General features: G+C 40.6%; 1 long non-coding RNA gene across 1 annotated transcript in view; it reads right to left on the reverse strand.

The window, feature by feature from the left end:
• LOC148326447 (uncharacterized) overlaps positions 1-14,188 on the reverse strand; it is a 34,643-nt gene continuing 20,455 nt past the window's right edge. Inside the window, exon 3 of the long non-coding RNA XR_015846084.1 lies at positions 1-35. This is a non-coding gene — a long non-coding RNA (uncharacterized LOC148326447). The remainder of the gene's footprint in view (positions 36-14,188) is intronic.

The raw sequence follows: 14,188 nt of genomic DNA on the forward strand, positions 1-14,188 counted from the left end.
GCCTTATTTGTGCTCCTCTGGGCTTTGCGGTGAGCCTGAAAAAAAAAAAAAAATCGAACAGCATCTCCTCTTGTGAAAAGAGCAGTTTTCTTTTAAAAGCATGTAAGAGGATTATAGGGCCACTAATATATGCGTAACCTTCTTTTGAATACCTGGACGTATTTGCAGAATTTCGACATAATTCCACAAGAAGCCTTTAAAGCACTTTAATACTGTACATGTCACGGCTAATGTAAAGGTCTCTGAATGAAATACGAGAAGCTTGGGGGTTTTTTTTCCCAGTGCATAAACATCAGGGTGACGATTCACTACGACAAGCAGAAAAGAAAATTGAATGAATAGAACAAAAAAAACATCGCAAGCCGCATAACTTCCAAGACACACGGATTTACTTTTTTTTTCTTATCTGTTTCTTGTGTTGAAATGTCGCCCGTGACATGATTAGATAAGCGACTCGTCGTGATGAAATGCAGGTAATCAAAAAGTCGTTCCCCAGAACGCCGAAGGAGTGATTATTAAAAAAAAAAAAGACAAAGGGAGCTTTTGCATGTTCGCCTCGACAAAAAAGGCTTCTCGCACGAGCCAAGTCTTTATCAGTACCTTCAGCCAAATCACGTTTGGCTTTGTTGCTGCTTTGTTTATCTCTCTTGCCTATTTCAATTAAACACCCACAAAATATTTGCTTTTTTTTTTGTAGCTCCCTTGAATCAAACCCTATTTTTAGTAAGCGAGAGAATCTTCTCATAAAACGTTTGTATAATTTCAGACCCAAAAAAGGGACACTGTATCAGACAAAAAATGGGAATGGCTCGGTATATTTTTTTTCCCTCCCTTAAAGGGGAAGTCAACCCCTCCAAAAAATTCTTTGCAATAAAATTTTCTATGCACCACAAACGCAATAATCATCAGAATGTCATATTTCAACTCGTGGGGCTGCATAAAATATATTCTCGTTAAAAAAAAAACAATCAAGTTCAGAAATTGGAAGTGCAATCAAAGTAAATTAATGAGAATTTAATTTTTTCTTCCCCCCACCCAAAAGCACACCTAAATCTTTGACAGTAAAAGTCAAATAAAATAATAATTGCGTATGACTTCAGACAAAGAAGTCCATCTCAAACTGTTTTGAAAAAGGCCCGTTTAAATCATACCCTTGTTAAAAAGTAAAATTTAATTAACTACAAAAAATATAATGAGAATTTAGAATGATTTCAAAGCTAGATTTGATAACAATCAAATCAAATAAAGATCCTTTCAAATGATTTCACGCAAGAAACATAAATGTATAATCTAAACTCTTTTGAAAATAACAATTTACTTTTTTACGTTCTCAAATAATAGTCAATCCCTTCTCTTCGAAATTCATAAAATGAGAATTTTGTGTTTGTTATTTTGTTAGCTGATTCGAGATACGTTGATGATTGACACTGATTAGAAGACGAGAGTGTCTCCAAAAAAAAAGAAAAGAAAAGAGTGGAGTCTGTTCTTGTAATCTTTTTTTTTTTTTTTTTTAAGATTAGACACAAATCCACACATTTATGCCGCAGTCAGTTCTTTTTCTTCCTTTTTTTCCCATCCCAAAATATTCCCCTTTTATGACAAGCTTGTATGCACGCTGCTTAAAAAAAAAAGAAAAAAAAAGTCAATTGCATTTTTTTTAGTATAAATTCTCAAAAGCCGTTGAGCCGTCAATGTTTGACGTCAACTTTCGTTGACATCTACTTGTCTTTCTGTCATTGTCAGAATGAAAAGGAATCCAATCCAAGATAATAATTGCTCTCACGGAGACTGCACAAAGAAGACGCAGTCAATTAGAAATAACGACGACTCGGCGTGGTCAAAAATTTGCAGTTACGATGACGTCGCTCGGGTCTTTTTGATTTGTTTTTATTCAAGACGTTGTGTCGATGTGTTTACAGTTAGAGGTCAGGATGTGCTACATCGTGCTCGCGCCGCGCCGACTTGTGATGTGCCAGCGAGGAGATTTGGGACTCGCACGGCTACGAGTCATCTGCTGCTCTACTTTGGCTCGCAGACGCGCTGACAAGGAAGTTTAAAGAATGTTTTTATGCGTGCTGTTGAATTTTTGAAAACTCTTTCCATCCCTGCCATGAAGTCAAAAGTCTGTGGACAGCGGCGTCGTCATCGTGGGCGCGGGGGTGGATTATTATGCGAGTAAACTTACTTCAGGAAATAAAAATAAAAAAAAAATAAATAAATTAAAAAAAATTAAAAAAAAAACACGATACACAAGCCACACCAGGCTATAAGCCGTCGTTAAAACATTGCCTTTGAACCCATCAACGACTTTGCTCATTAAAACAAAACAGACCCATGAGGAAAAAAAAAAAAAAAATCTGGATTTATTTAGCGTATTTTCTGAACTCTAGAGCGCCCCTAGTGGTGAAAGAAAAATCCACAGAAAAGCCGGACCCGCATGGTTCAAAATCGAGGAAAAAAGTAGCGGCTTAAAGTCAGGAAAATACGGTGACTAAATAACCGGTTTACAAAGTCGGCAAAATATAAATATTCAAACACTGAACACAAAAGTTAAAGACGTCATTCTTTGCAAGGAACTTATTGCACACTAAATGAAAAGGAAGTGAAAAGATTGTGAATGTTTTCTTTCAAAAATATTTTGAAAAGTCTTTCGGCCTCTTAATTGCAAATATTCCCTTCATCAAAGCAGACAACGAAGGAGCTTGAACTTGAAATGTTTGGCCATCTTTGGAATCAAACACCACTCTCGTTTTTCACAACCTCAGTTTGACCTCTCGAGCCCGCCGAAACCTCAACATGAGGTTCGGATCAACGTTCCTTGATCAACATGGAGATATCAAATACTTCTATGAATATAAAATGACTTCAATTCATCCATTCAAAACTTGAACGTAAACATGTTTTTTTCTCCATCAACGAGCATAATAACAGGATTGGACGATATGAAGCAAATCCAGACAAATATTAAATCAGAACGTTCAAGTTACTGCAGTACGCGTTTTTCAAAACAGGGTATTTAAACAACATTTTGCAATCCATCCCAACTTTGCTATTCCTAAAAGTTGCTTGTGCACTTTTGTAGAATGAAGGTGTGAAAAAACAAGGAAAAATTCATAAGCAGAAACTAAGAATTGGATTTGTTTCGAGCCTTGAAATTGCGAGCAGGCAAGCTAACTGGTGATGCGCCGATTGATCGGCTGAGTGGAAAAGTTTGTGATCAGCATATGTCGATCAATGACATTCATTGACGATTCCGCCAACTGGAGACCAGCATGTGTGTGTGTTGTGTGGCGACTTTGGCCGCTTTCCTTAACAATGCAGTGGAAATTCAGATCCAATGTTTTAAATAATAAAAAAAAAAATTATAATAATAACAATTAAAAATCTAATTAAGTCTAATTTACCCATGGATGATCGGTGTCAGAATCGGCAGCATAAAACCTAAAGCGAACATTTTTGGATAAAGAAACAGTACCTTTTTTCTTTTTTCTTACTAGTTTTGTGTCCTTGATGTCATTTTCTTCAAAAAGCTTTCAGTGAACACTGCGAATGACCTTTCATTCCCTGTTTGACATTTCAAGCACCACAGAAGGGAGTGAAGTGCCTTTCACTGAGTTGGACAATTATCAAGAGGTATTATAACTCAAATGAATAAAGATGAAATTTAATGTGTTTAATGATTTCACTTTATATACTCTCAAGGTGATACGAGCTTGCAGGATGATAATGAAATAAATACATGAATAAAAAACATCCATCTATCTATCTATCAATCTTTAATGCCCACTAACTTGAAATACTTGAAAAAAATAGAAATAAATAAATGAATCAATCAAAAAAAATAATATATATCTTTAATTCCCACTCACATGTAAATTGTGAAGAAAAAGAGACAAATCATGAATAAATACCAATAAATAAAGTTTCAAAGTTTCAGTCACAAATATGAACAAACAAACATTACAAAATAAATACATAATTCTACACTCTGTTGTATTTGGAATACCAAGTAATATTCAGAATACATGTACAATGAGAAAAATATGTTTAAATAAATATAGCTGTATTTAGATACTACCGTATTTTCCGGACTATATACACACAGACACACACACACACACACACACACGTCTGCTGCAGCTTAAATAATGCGGTATATGATATTTGGATCGCCACACGTAGCTAAAGAAGGTCAGCAAAAACATTAGAAACAAGCGCCATATCAGCCACACATCATTTTGATATATTTGAAGCCGTGGAGTAAAATGTTTGTCACTTTTCACCAAAAGAAAACACGATAATTGTGAGTGAAATACATTTTGGCATCCTGGACTCCCTTAATGGCCGTGTTGCTGCCTTATAAATCCCCGTGTTGCAGTTACTTGTCATGCTGGTAGTGACACAAAGCAATTTGTCAGTGCCTCGCAGCGTTGTGCATGCACGCATAATAAAAAAAAAAAAAAAAGACAAAAAAACAAACAAGAGGGATTCTTAAACACGTGACTGTCAGCTTGTCAAGGTGTGGAGCATCGATCAAGTACGACTCAGCTTGGCAATTGACGAATATTAGCGTCTCCTTGTCGGAACAACTGCAGCGTTGTGTTCATGTTGTCACTACCCGTCTATGTCACACTACCATAATTCCTTCTCGCTCTTTTAAGTGTCTCTAAAAAGTCTGTGCAACACTGTTCAAATGCCAGAGAGAAATAATGCGCACGCACTTTGACGGGTGGCGGTGCGATGGGCATAAAACTCAGCCATTCTTTATTTTCGTTCCTGGCCAAGTCTCGTTTAGCGTGTTTTTGAATTTTGTAGGAATGTAACAATTAATCGAATATTGGTTTAAAACGGATTTAAACTGCTTAAAACACGCATCGATGTCAAAAAGAAAAACAAAATTGAAGAAAAAAAAAGAATTGAGATGGAAATTTCAATTAGAAAAGAATTTTTAATAACTATATAATGAATAATAAATGAACAAAAATAACAACAATAATAAATTTGATGTACATTTATTTATTTTCATGTTGTGAGCAAAAGCAGACTAGACATTAGACTACCTACAAGCAGGTCTAAGTTGTGGCGCATTTAGTCGAACATGATTTTGATGGATTTGATCGAGGCGCAAGCCGACAGATTCTGAGCGCCGTGGTCGTGTGTGGTGCATGTCGTCGTCTTTAGCCGTCAATGGCAGTAAATGAGTTAATTACCTTCCCCTTGACTAAGACAGTTCTGGATGAAGAACCAGCCCTAAAAGCAGTCACCCGTATGCTTCCGTGCAGGTTTGGTGATGATGACAAAATATGGCAGGAAAAGCCTACTAGAACAACTCAACTTTATTTTGTGTTAATCACTCGCACTTAAAAATGTTGGCCCAAAGTGACTGGTTCATTGTGAACACCACTTATCGTATATCCCATTTGGAACAAACTGCTACTTTTCGCAAGAACACTCTCATTTCACTGTTTTAGCCCAGTTGTTTTATGAATGTTTAATCAGTCGGGAGTGCTGATGCATGCCTGTGGGATGAAGCTTCCTGCCTTGGCATTAGCTCGTCGAAATAATCCAGCACTGATTAAAGCGCTCGATAGTTGCGATGTTTAGTAGCGTCTTCGAGTCCAAAAGCTCCCCCGTGCGCACCCCTTGAGCATCCGTACCACACAAACCACAGCAACATTAGCTAAATTAGATTAGCCTCCAATGACATGAGGAGAAAACATTTATCTCTAATCAAACGCATGCGGAAAGGGCCACGCGGATGCATTTGTTTTCATTGCATTCGTCAATGAAGACAAATCACCACAGGAGATAAAGATGATTTTTCTTTTTTTTATGATATTAAACCTTTGCGCTACGACACTCAATCAAGGAGTCGTACATGTCGGTGAACTCAAAGTGGGACTGCATCATACTGAGAGCTGTTTTGAATATTCTGGTTGCATATTTTATTTATTTTTTCCAAAATATTGGGGACACAAATCAGTGTCCCTCTTGAAACAAATTCAACCAGAATATTCTGGGAAAGCAAAACCTGGATTGTCTTTTACTTTTTTTTTTTTTTTTACATTTTCCTTCATTTAAATTATTTTATTTAAATATGTTTAAACTGCAGGTCAATTCTGATATTTTTGTTTGAACACAAATAGTGGAGCAACACATGGAGACAGACCATATACTGCAACAATACTCAAAGGCATACATTTTCTTTTCGTCCTTTTTGCAATATTATCACCAAGTTTGTTGCAAAACTCTTCTTTGCATCTTTTTCTATATTTCGGTCTTACACAGCTCAAAAATGGACAAGGCACACACACACCAGGAGACGCAAAATGTCCATTGAATGTTCACTGTAGTTACTGCGGTAAAAAAACTTGAACGGAGCTTCCATCCACTGTATTCACGTGGCGGAATTTGGCATCCGTCTGATTTGATTGTGCAGGTGTACCTAATAAAGTGCCCATGGAGTGTTTCAATTACAAGTTAATGGGAGGACGGGAGGGAGAGTACAAAGCGTGAGCCATTAGATCTGGCAGGCAGCAAGCGTGGAAGAGTTGCACCTCTGCCCAAAGCCCCGAGCTTCACCGTGGGGAGAGATTAACCCCGTCCTCTGTCGTTTGATGTTCTCGACTGATGTAAACTCTCCCACACCAGCCTCATGCTAATGCTACTTCATGTGTGATATATACTCCCCACACACCCACACACCCACGCACACATGCGCACACACACACGCACTACCTGCAACAGCCTCCAGCCAAGCATGATGTCACTTTTCGCCCTGCAGAGAGACTAATCAGCCCCCGCTCGCATGCCTGAAGGCGCCCCCCCCCCCTTCCCTCCTCCCACCATCCCCCGCGAGGAGTTATCACGCTTTGATAGTTGTCTTGGTGGCAGCTTATTCAATATGTAAGACCACTTCAGACCCCACGCGAGCCCATAACAAACACACCGGATTGTCGTCAGAAGTGCAGGAAAAAGGACGCCACAAGCTTCGCTCGTTATGTCGCCGCAGCGCATGCATTAATATATCAAAGCAGACAATGTGCAACGCCAAGCGAGGATATACACTCAAAGGCCACAATATTAGGCACACAATCGAATGAGAACCACATCAAAACAGTCGGGCTTTGGAATTGAGTGAGTACCCGTCTACTCAAATTTAGTATTGCATCTGCATAATTTTGAGACTAAAAACACCAATCTCGCCGTCAGTACACGCCGTCAGTTGGCAACGTCGAAAAAAGTCTATTAGTTGTGAGTTGTAGTGGACTGACATTTACGCAAATTTGGGCAAATTAGTGCGTGTGACTCGAGGTGAAAAAGCAAACAGGCAGCTTACAGCTGATTGGCTGCTACAAGGAACCAATCGGATAGTGCTGTGGACAATCTGCTTCTGCAGGCGGGGCCACGAGCACAGCAGTGAGAGAGAGAGAGAGAAAGATGTGTGCTGCAGCGAGCCAAAATAAACCATCTTTTAATTTATCGGCCTTGAATAAGGCCAATGCCGATTATCAGCAATTTGCCAAATATCGGTCCCGATAATCGACCTGGCCAATAATCGGTCATGATTTCATCATCATCATCATTTTTATTATAAGTGAATTGTACTCTATGGAATTGGCGACTTGTTGTGGCTCTCGTTGCTTGTGAGGCTTGCAAGTCATTAAAAGGCAAAGAAATGTACATTCACATTCACATGCGTGAACACACACCGATCTCAGTGTGCCACTTCCTCCTCTCCTGCTGCGCCTTCTTAAACCTCTTCAGCCTCCTCGCAGGGTGCAAAACACTGTGCTCCTTCCTCTTTGTCATGCTAATAGTACGAAGCCTAACTGTCCCCCCATTTTGCCTGTCAACTTGCATTTATTGTTTTTTTTTTTTGCTTTTCTTTCTCCGACGTGTACCATCGGGTTCACCCAACCTCCTGTAACCAACGACATTTCACGGCTGGGCCTCTCACTGCCTACACAGGAACGGACAGAGAAGATTTCTTCTCGAAAACCTCAGCATCGTACCTCCACCAGTCCATTCTTAAAATCCCACGCGAGAGATTTTCATTCTTCTCCTGACAGCACCAATAAAAAAAACAAAAAAAAAACAAATCAGCTTGTTTTTGTGGCGCTCCAAGCGGGGGTTGCTCTCCCTGGTTTCACCGAGCCACTTCATCTGAGATTCCACATCTCTGCCTGGTGGCTTCTCCTCATTCAGCGCTGTGAGAAAGTCCCCCACGAACAGCTCCCGCTGCTCTTACTATTAAGCCCGTTTGCTTGATGTTATGACAAGAAAAAGCAGAAGAAAAGTCGTTCATGGCGCTGCGTTTTATCACACATTTCTGCCGAGAAGCTCTGAGAGGCGTGTTAAAGCTGCGATGGCATTGTTCTCATTCTTTTTTTTTTTTGTGGCTGGCTGCTGAAGGGCATGCAGAGGTTGCGTTTTATTTGCCTGCAAAAATGCATTCAGCTCGTAAATGTTCTCAAATTGTGGCCGTTCTCCACTTGAGGCTAATTCCTTTCGTATCTACCCGCCAAACTATCGTCGTAGGAACCAAGCCACTTTCTACCCCGCCTACCTATCAAGCTACTGAGCAACCGACTGATAACTAGCAATGAAACATCAACATACACGTGACGTATTTTGAACGTAAAGGTTTTGCAACATAATCTGCCATCTTCAATATTATAATTAGTCAGCAGTTTGTCATTTCCCATTCAAATAATGACACATGTGCATGTATCTTGTGGAATTACTGAATATTAATGTAAGACAATAGCAAATATACGAGTGAGGGTACGCCAATTACTTTTTCATTGTACACACACGCACACGCCAGCGTGATTAACTGACTTGATTAAAAACAACCCCCCATGAGCACGTTCCATTTAAATGCTACTAATGCAGCGCGAGAGAATAAAAGATGGGCCTCTTTTCAGTTTAAACTATACACTTATTCATGATCCTCCGCCTGCAAGAGTGTGTGGGTGTGTGTGTGCGTGTGTTTCCCTGGGGTGGCACCTCTCCCCAAGGGATCACACAGCCTCATCGGAATTCTTTGACCCGACTCAAAGGTGACAAGCCCCAATAGCTGTGTGCATATATATATAGACATATATATGTGGAGAGAGAGAGAGCTCGATCTATGCAAATGTTTCTGAAGGCCAATGATGTGTGCAGTCACCACTGAGTTGAGGCGCTCGACGGACTGTGCGATAGTGACGCGATACAGAACGATAGCCAGAAAGCAAGCGACCTGTTTGCCGCCGCCGCTTAGCAGGTGTGTCGCTGAACGTAATCGTCATAAAGGAAAGCGACGATATCCGTCCTTGGTTCTTGTTTGCATCAGTTTTGTCCTCGAACTTGTTGTGCATTTGAGGCTGCCCGAGTGGTTATTTGCACTGCATGCATATTGCTTATTATAGTCGGCAAAAAGTGCTAAAAGTAAATCCCCATTCCTGAAATTGATTTGATTTCATTACCGTTACCTCCTCTGAAGAGATTCAATCCAAAAGCTGTCTCAAAAGGTTGTTCATTTTCATGTCTTTTAAAATTCAATGAGCGCAAGCAGATTATCTTGCTGAGGATTTTTTCGCTTTTCCTGCGCGAGCGGGAGTGACCCTGGGGAACAGGCTTTTTTTTTTGCTGTATAAGAATAAAATGTAATTGCACATCCACTACACTCGTTGGCAGTGTTGATTTCTTTTTTTTATTTCAGGCAAATTGATACATTTCAAATCCTTGTTGTTACAGACAAAAAAAACAATTGTAATATAGTTATTCTTTGTTATAAAAAAATCTATATATTTTTGTTGTTGTCTTTACTGTTAAAAATTATACAATATTGTGCAGAGGTGCACTTGCAACAATTTTCTAAACAAATGATATCGGAGAGTTTATGGCACAAAATCTTTTCTTTTTTGTTGGTGGGGAGGGGGTGAGCAAATTGGAGAAGCACCATCTAAAATCTCATTATTACAGTTGGACATGAATTTTAACCTTGACAGTTTTACAACAAAAACAAGAAAAGGAAAAGACAAATCGCATTATTATCTGACTTTGAAATTCCTCACTCCTGTTGCACACCAAGAGACATGCTGTATGCTTTCTTTAAGAAAAGTGGTTTCTGATTATTTATTTTTCGGGGAGTGTCTGGGAAGGAAAATCTTTAATTACGTTCTGCAAAATTTTATAAATGAATAATTTTGTTCTATAAACACAACAACATTGAAATTTAATACAATCCCTCCAGGGAAGCGACGGGGTTAGGTTGTGGATGAGAGGTTAAGGTTGCGGACGGTGCTTATTTTATGTTGTTTTCAAAGTAAAAGTTTGTTTGTTTTGTTTTGTTTTTTAATGATGGTTGTCAGAAGTGACCAATAAAAATCAACCAGGGATCCGTTTTGTCTCCCCTGAGTGAGAGTGTGCAAGTGTACCTAATGATTTGTCCTCTGAGCGTCCACATACGTGTGCTGCCGTCTGTCACGCTGTCGTGTTTGGATGACACGGTGATTACGGTGTGATGTAGGGGTAGCACGTATCAAGCTGTCCTGACAGCACGGGGGCAAAACACACTCCATGCTGAGACCAGGATAATCCAGAATACACACACAAGACTCACACTAATTCACTCGGGGTGCATATTCAAGCGCCGCACTGTTGGGGTCACTTACAGTTCAGCCTCCCAAATTGCTGGTCCTGCAGCGAGGAGCTGATGAGAGACGAGCTACAGAGGCACAGTCTTATTTATATTCCGTATAAAGATTTAGCCTGACTCATCACGCCGCCGCCGCCGCGGGAGGAATTATTAACAGTTCTGTCGCATTTCACCGCAAGCAAAAAAAAGAATATATTATTTAAAAAAATGAACAAAGAGCAATTCATTAATTTGCATTTGAAGAGCAAGAACGCTTGGTTCTGCATAATGACTTCACAAGTTGAATCACTGTTAGAAATGCAAAAAGTGCCAATCAAATGTAGACGAGGCTTTATCCACATTACGGAACACAAAACTCGGCTCGGTGGACAACGACACCATCAAAGGCATCGTATTCCCGTATTTTACTCTGGGCCATCAAACTTTACTATGTGAACAACTACATTACCAACGATTTTGTCTTCTCCCAGATGACTTAAATGGTGCAGAATGGACCAGAACACGATACTGCTACACCAGTGCTTCTCAATTATTTTCTCTTACACCCCCCAGCAAGAAGAAAACAATTCGCGCGCCCGCCACTCCCTCTCCGCCACAACTCTAAATGATATCATTTTCTTTGCAAAAGAAACCGACACCGTCGAGTTAATCCTGACTGCGCACAACGGGCAAGGAGAGTGCCACTGCCCACTACTGGAGTGGATTTGCAATTACACTTTATTTTAGTACGGCGGGAAAAAAACTTGTTTGCCAAGGTTACACCCCCCCCCCCCCCACACACGCACACACTATTTGAGAAGCACTGTGCTACACTATCAACAGGGGCACAGCACACCTATTTTCTAACCCGTCACAATTTACAATCCTTCTTATCCCGTCATACCTCAGCAGACTCAAGGTTACAGAAAAGGTATACACTGGAGAAGCAAAGTCTACACGACCACGAGCTTCAGGATTTTGCGAAGTGATTGTGAAAAGCGCAGTCGAGCCAGCGACGATCAATCAAAGCATTTTTTATAAATGTCCCGTCGTAGTGTGGCTGGGGCCCATCCCAATTTCACCGGCAAAGTCACTCGCATGGTTTTTTTTTTTTTGGGCCCCTGAAAAACAACACCAAACACACCCACGAGTTGAGCAGCTTCCTTCAAAGCCACGTCATAACATTGTCACGACCCAGATTTCATCAATCGAAAGTCTCCCGCTGAGCGAGATGAGACAATAAAGTTGACTGTTTGATTCCCGATGCCACAAGCCGCAGCGCTCGCAGCTGCCTCGTGTTTGAGGCGCTCTAATGTCAAGCAACGACTCGCGGGAACGTGAAACAGCTGCCCATAAACTATTTTTTTTTCTCCATTTTTTAAAGAAAAAGAAATGACAGCTATAGTTAGACCGTCTTTGGGTCGGTAATCTTTATTATTGCTTGTGCGGCGTTTCCGCGACTCTGCCAGAGCCATCGCATCTTAAAAGGAAGGACGCGGCAGAACATATTTCATTCCATTTCTCCGGATTCCTCAAGGACTTTAGACTTTAGAGCATGCTCTCTGCTGACATGAAAAATTCAATAAAGGAATGAAAAGCCGGCGCACTCGCGTCGCCAGTCCAGGATGCTAAATCATCACGTCAAAACTTGGAGCCAATCAGGCGAATGGGAATTGATGGAAGCTATTGGAGATGTAGTTGGAGCTTTGACTCGTTCCTTGGGTGACGCCGGCACCGCTAGAGGGCAGTACACGCACTGTCCTCGTCTCCTATCCTGGCTGCAGGAGGTCCGAGGGGATTTTGGCCCGGGCTCGCCGCCACATGTTGCCTTTTGCTCCAGGCGACGATTATCGCCATATAGCAGCGGCTACTGTTACAAAATGCCTCTGCGGCTTGCAGAGCCGGCCAGATCCTGATTGGCATGTCGGGAGGCTCCTTCCCCACATTTCCTTTTAACCACTTCATTGATAGAGAAAATACACACTGACATCAGGGAATTTAAGTCGCCGCTTAAAGGCCTTCCAAACCAAACAGCTAAACTGGAAGCCGTCGAGAAACACGGAGTTGGAAAAAAAAAATCACGTCGGATGAGGATTTTCGGTTCACCACCACTGCATGACTAATTAGCAGAATATACTCGTGTGAACACCAAAGATCAGGCTTTACACTTGTCACTCTGCTCCAGATTATTTTTTTTTCTGGCTGGTGCTTCACAGCTTCACTATTTCGCAATGTCATTTTTTTTAATTGTCTAAAAAGCCCCCCCCCCACTCTCCGCCACAACCATAAATAATACAATACAATAAAAAACAACTTTAATTATATAGCGCATTTCACAACAGCTGGAGCTGCAACAAAGCGCTTTCCATATGGTGTCATATAAATTAGCGGCAAATTAGCACACAAATTAAAAGACAAACAAAGACGCTGAGTGGAGCGAAGGACGTTCAAGAGCCGATTGGCTGCCACGCCGCGATGTGAAAGTTTTTTCTTTTTTAACTGCGCCAAAAGGGTACAAATCATTTTTTATTTTATTATTTTTTTTTTTAACCCAAACAGCTAAACTGGAAGGTTTTGCAGCTCGAAATGCAAGAATATCACGATGGATGAGGATTTTCATTCTCCATTTCACCATCACTTTGTGAAATATGAATATCGTCACAGTGGCAAGTCATACCGCTGCTATTTCTCAACGTATTCCGATTTAATCCAAGGACCAAATATGCAACTCAATTGGGGCGGCTGAGCTGTTATCGATGCCAGTCTACTCGTTCAGAAATATTCAAGTTTTTCCCTCCACGAAGCTTAAAGAATTAGCCCGGCTCGAAAAACAGCAACAAAAACAAAAATAAATGTCGCTCACGGTCACATGGGTCCAATTTTGAACTGCATCTAAAGACGATTGTCATGGCGTATATTAATCAGCGACCAGTGACTCATACGCTTTGTCGTTCATCTTTATGTCTCAATGGCTTCGCTCTTTTCAGAAGAGATTCCAACTCGGTTCAAGGGGAAAAAAATCTGCAACTCATTTGGGACGAGCGTGCTATTATTGTTCTCGATCCAAACAGTCAATACTTTCAGGATAGACGACTTTTCTGCGATATGATCAAAGAGCAAAAGCGCAATGATGCCATGGCGTTGGCAGACGCTCAAAGCATCCAGTAAGACCGCAATTACTGGATGTCATTGCCTAGTTTTTGCCATCTTATCATAATAATTAAAATAATGATAACATTGCTTTTCTGAACAATCAAGACACCGTTGAATTAACCAGTGTGATAATCCTCAATTGTTTGACATTTTATAACTTTTCCGCCATTTCAAACCGCGAGTCCTATTAATGGCATACAGTCATCCGTCTGTTTTTTGCTGATGCGCTTTTCAAAAGGCGCATTTAATAATCTTGCTTACATCTGTTTCAATTAAACAGTGGCATCATTAGCGCAACCAGGGCGTGAAGCTTGATTTGCGTTAATGAGTTGGAAGAGAAATAGGAAGTTTTCCCAGCATGCTGCGGGAAAATGCAACAAGCCAAAGATGTTGGGAAAGCTTATGAGG

Source organism: Idiotropiscis lumnitzeri, chromosome 12 (genome assembly GCF_059441095.1).
Source record: "Idiotropiscis lumnitzeri isolate Australia: NSW breed Sydney's pygmy pipehorse chromosome 12, RoL_Ilum_1.0, whole genome shotgun sequence".
NCBI classification, from domain to species: Eukaryota; Metazoa; Chordata; class Actinopteri; order Syngnathiformes; family Syngnathidae; genus Idiotropiscis; species Idiotropiscis lumnitzeri.